Below are 6,769 nucleotides of genomic sequence, written 5' to 3' on the forward strand. Positions count from 1 at the left end.
TTAAAACTGTTGATGAAGAAAAAGAAACTTGTAAATGGTCATAGATTACAAATACATCATAAACCATTAACAAAGGAAGAGTTCATAAGAAATCTACAAGATAATCTTGATTTGAAGTTGTGTTAGGCACAACCCAACAACTTGGTGTAGATTTTGGCAAAGACTCCACATTTTGGGGCGCGAAGTGGATCGCGCAACAGAGCGTGAACTGGACCGTGCAATGGATCATTTTTAATATACCGCGCGGTGTCGTAAGGGCTTCGGGGTGAGTCGAAGCCCCTCCTTTTTGTAAAAGTGCATGATTTTGTAAAGGATCAATGGTTTTGGGACCATAGTTTCTTGTTTTAGGGAATCCATGGTATTTTGATGATGTAACCCTTCAATGTAATTGTATATATAAGGTAAAATAATAAGAAGAGAATCATCTTGAATTAGATTCAGATAAGTGTTATGGGAAAATTTTTGTGATCTGTAATTCAGTGGTGAAGGAAAGGCTCTGGAGCTGAGTGCGTAGAGGATTGAGTTTGCAACTGAGTACGTAGACAGCCTACAACTTAGTTTGCATGTCAATAACTATTTGTTGTTCAAAGATTTATTATATGAAGCATTAGTTCTTGTGGACGTAGCCCTACAATGGGGTGAACCATGATAATTTGGTGTGTTGATGTGTATATTTGCTTATTATCTGTTGTAGAGTAGCAGTTATTACAATTGCATTTTACTTTAGCAGAGTGATGGTTTTTTTCAAGGAAAAAGGTGCAATTTTCATTAAATATATTAAGAAAATTTCATGTTGTATCATTCAGCATGTATGAGATGCAGTCACTGTAGAAAAAAGTTCATAAGGGATGAGAAACATATATACAAATTACATCATAGTAGCAGAGGGAAATTATATTGCAGAGATAAACAAAATACATAGTAATGTCCCAAAAAATATGTTAATAGCATAAAGAAAAAACCAAAAAGGAATGATCTGTGTGTTCATTCTCAGTGATTCCCATTCATCTCGAGAGTGATGGTTTTATTTAGCATGTTTAAGTGATTAATCTAATACGACGAAGTGACTTATAAGAACTAAGAATAAGTTAACATAATAATACCACATCTCCTAATCCTCTAAGGTTGCAGAAACCTGGTTCTGCATCCTCCCATAGTCACTTTGGGTGAGACAAAGATCTGTTTGCAAGTTGTTGCTGAAAGGGCCACTGATTGAGGGTTTTTTTGGTGCATAATATAGATCGAACATGGGTTAGCCCAAACCAAGCCAACAAATGGTTCCGTTGCCGGGACTGGGATCTGTTTGAAGGATATGTGGATGTGGCACCCGTCGAAGAAGGAGATTCAAGACTGGATAGAACTAAAAGAGCAAAAATTTGCGGATAAAAAATACAGAAACACTCGTCTGACATCCGAAGCTTGGTTACAAAAGTATATTTTTACAGATCAAAACGATATTTTCTTCACTTCTTTTCTTGTCGAGTTGTACAAGTGGATGTCGAGGTTGACTGAAAAGAAGAAATGTTTTAAAGGTGAATAACCTACGGTGTGGACTCCTAGAAAAATACATCGACTCAAGAGCACTAACAATAGGATTTCAAGGGTTGTTGATTTCTGGATTGATAGCATCTTGGGAGGATTCATTAATGAGTTCACCGTAGACTTGACCATGTCCTACAACGAAGCAGAACGACGATTCTTCAAAGGACCGTGAGGTAAGTATTTAAAATCTTTGAAACTTGTTGGGAAATGGCAACAAGAAATTCCAATTTAATTTGTCCTTGAATTAAACTGTGAATTAAAATAGAATTCTTCTCTCATAGCAATCTGAAAATAATTAATTAAGTTTAATTAACTTAATCAATTTAGAAAATTCGAATTGGAAGTCTTTTATAAGACATGTATATGTTCTCCATAACTTATGGGAGTTAAGGATGAGTTATGAATGAGTTGTAATTAGTTAACTCAATTTATTGAGTTAAGTCCAATTAAATTAGTTCCAATCAGTTTTAGGAACTAATAATGAGTAAACAATAAGTTGGGACACTAGTGACCTAATTAGTGCTACTCTAGTCAACTGAAGATTTCACCATCAAAAACTCATGCATGTTGATTTTGAGAAAGACCCAGTTGAGACTAGAGTGCAGGGATAATGTACTATTTGTTTTAGATTTTTTTGAGTTGCACTGACCGTGCATGTAATCAAGAACTGATCTTTGAGGGATTGCTCTATTTTTAGAGGCTTTATTTCCCTTTAAATACAAGCTATCATTCATAGGAATTACACATTGGAATAGAGACTTGGAGAGCTTGTGAAGATGATACGTTTTGGCCTTCAGCTTGTTTATGAGTTGGAGATTGAATTTTCTGAGTGCTGGGATTGTTCTAGAGAGAACAAGCATTGTAATTTCATCTTGATTTTTCGGATTAATACAAAATAGATAGTGGGGTTTTGAGTTGTGGCTTTCCCCAAATATTTATTGTGTTATGTGCCTTTGATTCTCTTCCTCTATTTATTATTGTTTGCTTGATGTTTATAGGCTTCCACTGTAAAGAGTAGAAGTAGATTATTGTCTCTTGCTTTAGCAAATTGCATTATCTTGTGAATCTACAAGATTTTCTACATGGTATCAGAGCAAGATTGTTTTTTGAGCCGATAGTTTGCAGAGAAATTCTGAGAATTTATGTGAAAAATTTTCAGAAAAAAATTGCATTTTTGGATTCCTTGGGAAAAGATACCCACGTTCAAAAAAAATTTTGGCTGAATCGGATTTCGGATGAGGGAGATATCACTGATTTAAAATTAGCTCTCTAGAGGAGATTTCGAAGTTTTGAGTTTCTAGGTTACAGGTGAAAGTCGAATTTGCATACATACCTCAGGATCGACAGATGGCCTTCCATGGGATGAGGCTTGAGTATGCCTTGGAAGGAAGCTCGAATTTTATAGCCTGGAGGGACATGGTGGAGGCTATGCTAGAAGATAATGGCTTGAAGGAATTCATTGATCAAGAAGTCCCCAAGCCAGCAACCACAGATGCACAGAACTTGGCTGAATGGAAGAAGTGTGTGGCGAAGGTAAGGTGGATAATCTCGGAGGGAGTTTGAGACCACATTGTCTCGAGTCTCCATGGCAAGGAAAATTTGCATGCTATGTGGAAAACATTGATGGGCTTGTATCAAAATATCAGTGATCAAAGGAAGTTGGCACTGAAGGATAAACTTCGTAAAATCAAGATGCAGAAAGGCGAGACGATTCCAAAGTACTTGACCAAGTTCACTCAATGTTGAGATGAAATTTGAAGTGTTGGAATCACAATTGCTGAGGAGGATATGGTGAGCCTTGCTCTTCTTGGATTCTCAAAGAGTTGGCATAGTTATTAGGACTTTGTCAATGGTCGGAGAAGCTGCCAGATTGAGAATGACTATGGTTGGTTTTGATGCAGGATGAGATTAGGAGGAACACTAGGGTTGGATCTTCATCAAAGATTGATGATGAAGAGAACTACGCCTTGGCGATTCAGGCAAGGAAGGGGAAAGGTAAAATTTCTCGTTCCAAATCAGATTCTTATCATGGAGGTAAGAAGAGTACATGACGAAAGTTAAATGCTTTCATTGTCACAAGATGGGTCACTTTGCTACAAATTGTCCATTGAAGAAGTCCAAGGAGAAGTCCTCAGGAGGAGCGGAAGGTGAGGCTTTGGCCTCCTAATTCAAATTGGAATTTTCCCTCATTTCATGCATGGTGTCTTGAATGATGGGAAGTGTCTCATACTTAGACAGTGGAGCTTCTTTCCACATGACTAGCAAAAAAGAGTTATTCAGTGAACTGGAGGAGAGAGATCTCAAGATGCATATCGAGATGGGTGATGACAGTAAGTATAGTGTTACTGGTGTGGGAACTATTACTTTTCAGAGGGATCATGCAGCTCCACTCACCTTGAAGAATGTTATGCATGCACCCAGAGTAACGAAGAACTTGGTATCCGTTGCCATGCTTGAGGATAGAGGCTATGATGTGATATTTTTGAAAGGAAAGGTGTTCCTTCGACACATAGCCACAGGTCAAGTAAAGAAGATATGGATTTGAGTTCATAATCTCTATAAGATAGAGGTAGAGGATTGTGTTGCTTTGAGTTCAAAAGCGGAAAAGATGTTGAGCCGAGACGTCAGTGAGTTGTGGCATAGGATATTGGGCCACTTGCATCATGGGGATTTGAAGATATTGCAGCAAATCTCTACAGGTCTTCCCAAAGGTATCCTTAAGCAAGTTGATACATGCAAGGGTTGTACTTAGGGAAAAGACACTAAGTCTTCCTTTGGAGACAGAGACAGTTGAGCAGAGTCTATTCTGGAGAGAGTCTATTTAGATGTGTGTGGACCATTCTCAACAGTATCCACCGCCAAACACAGGTATTATGTTATATTTGTAGATGAATTTTCTCGTAAATGTTGGATATTTTTCATCTAGATAAAGGATCAGAGATTCACAAATTTTTGTGAATTCAAAGCATTGGTCAAGAAAGAGTCAGGAAAGAAGGTTAAAACTCTAGGGAGTGATAATGATGGAGAATATGTCTCCAATGAGTTACTTCTATTCACTGGAAGGGATTAAACTAGAGTTGACGCCACCTCATAACCCTAAACAGAATGGGGTTGCCGAGAGGAAGAACAGGAGCATAGTAGGGGCAACAAGGGCGATGTTGCATGATCAGGGCCTACCATTACACTTGTGGGCTGAGGCATGCAACACAATAGTTTATGTTTAGATCCATAGCCCACATCAGATACTTGAGAGTAAAACACTAGAGGAAGCTTATCCCGTAAGAGGCCAGATGTTGGTCACTTCAGGATTTTTGGGTCATTGGTTTATTTCCATGTGACCAAAGATGCACGGAAGAAGCTTGAGCCAAAAACAGAGTTGGGGATCTTTGTGGGGTACACTGATACTCCCCACAACTATCGGGTGTACATGCAAACCAGTCGGATGATAGTGGTTCTCAGGGATGTCAAGTTTTATGAGGAGAAGGTTATGCGAGTATCCCTTGAGAGGGAGCTTGAGCTACATGCGAAGGAGGAAATTTTAGTTCCTAAGGTTGAGGAGCCTCAAATTGATGTGGAGTAGCCACATGTAGAGGTTCCAGGAGTGGAGACATCCACTCAGGCAGAGTCTTCGAGAGAGGGAAGAAAGCGCACTAGAGAGGCTGATAGATTGTTGGATGATGCATGGGAGATTGTGGGATCACCCTTTTCTCAGCACAGATAGAGGAGGTCACCAGAGAGGTACACTGGATACATGGAACTTATGGGTGCATGTGTTGTGACATAGCCATATTCCTTTCAGGAAGTAGTGCAACAACCAATTTGGGTTGATGTGATGGTGGAGGAGTATGACTCCATAGTTCGAAACAGTGTTTGGGATGTGGTCCCGAGACCGGAGGACAAGTCAGTTGTGAGCCCTTATTGGATTTACAAGGTAAAGCAAGTTGTAGATGGTAGTGTTGAGAAGAATAAGGCCAGAATTGTGGCCCATGGCTTTTCACAGGTAGAGGGGATTGACTATGATGAGACCTTTGCTCCTGTTGCAAGGTACTCATATATCAGATCTATTTTGGCACTGTCTGCGCATATGGTTTGGAGTATCCATCAAATGGATGTGAAGAATACCTTCCTTAATAGCATGATTGAGGAAGAGGTGTACGTAGAGCAACCCGAAGTTTTTGAAACCTTGGATCGTAAGCCACATGTGTGCCGACTCAAGAGAGCATTGTATGGGATGAAGCAAGCACCCCGTGCTTGGTACACCAGGATAGATAGCTACTTCACTGTGTTGGGCCTCACAAAGAGTGAAGCAGACACAAACATGTATCACATAGTGGTGGAAGGTAAGATTTTGATCATTGTACTTTATGTAGATGATCTCATACTGACAGGTGATGAGAAACTCATAAAATCTTGCAAGGAGGACCTTGCAAGATAGTTTGAGATGAAGGACATGGGGATCTTGCATTACTTTCTTGGCATGGAGGTATGGCAGGGAGATAGGGAGTTGTTTGTTTCTCATGGCAAGTATGCCAATGAGATACTTAGGAGATTCCACATGGAGAGTAGTAAACCCATGGAGACTCCTCTAGCTGGTAACTAGATGAAGGAGGATGCTACTTCAAGAGAAGTATTGGAAGCTACTGTTTACAGACAACTTGTGGGTTCACTCATGTATTTGGTGAACACATGAACAAATATGTGTTATGCAGTTAACCAGCTTAGTCAAGCGATGGTTAGGCCTACCAAGCTATATTCGAAGGCGACAAAGCATGTATTGAGATACCTAAGAGGAACTACTCAGTTTGGGTTGTGGTACAGACGGATAGAGGGAGTGAAGCTTCAACGCTTCATCGATGCAGATTGGGTGGGGAGTCCATATGACAGGAAGAGCACATCAAGAGGGATCTTTAGTATTGGGCCAGCTGAAGTTTCTTGGTACAACAGGAAACAAGGATCGATGCACTCAGTTCGGTAATGGCAGAGTACATGGCTGCAAGTCAAGCAACATGTGAGGCTATCTGGATGAGGAAGATCTTGGTTGGTTTGTTTGGTCAACAAATGGATCCGACGATGATTTATTGTGGTAACCAGAGTTGTATCAAACGCTATGAAAATCTAGTTTTTCATGATCGGTCCAAGCATATAAATATTCGGTATCATCATCTCAGAGATTGTGTATTGAGGAAAATCATGTTGTTAGATTACATTCCCACGGAGGAGCAAGATG

The sequence above is a fragment of the Pinus tabuliformis genome, chromosome J, assembly GCF_031772625.1.
Source record: "Pinus tabuliformis cultivar Carrire ecotype Pingquan chromosome J, CPIR1, whole genome shotgun sequence".
Lineage (NCBI taxonomy): Eukaryota > Viridiplantae > Streptophyta > Pinopsida > Pinales > Pinaceae > Pinus > Pinus tabuliformis.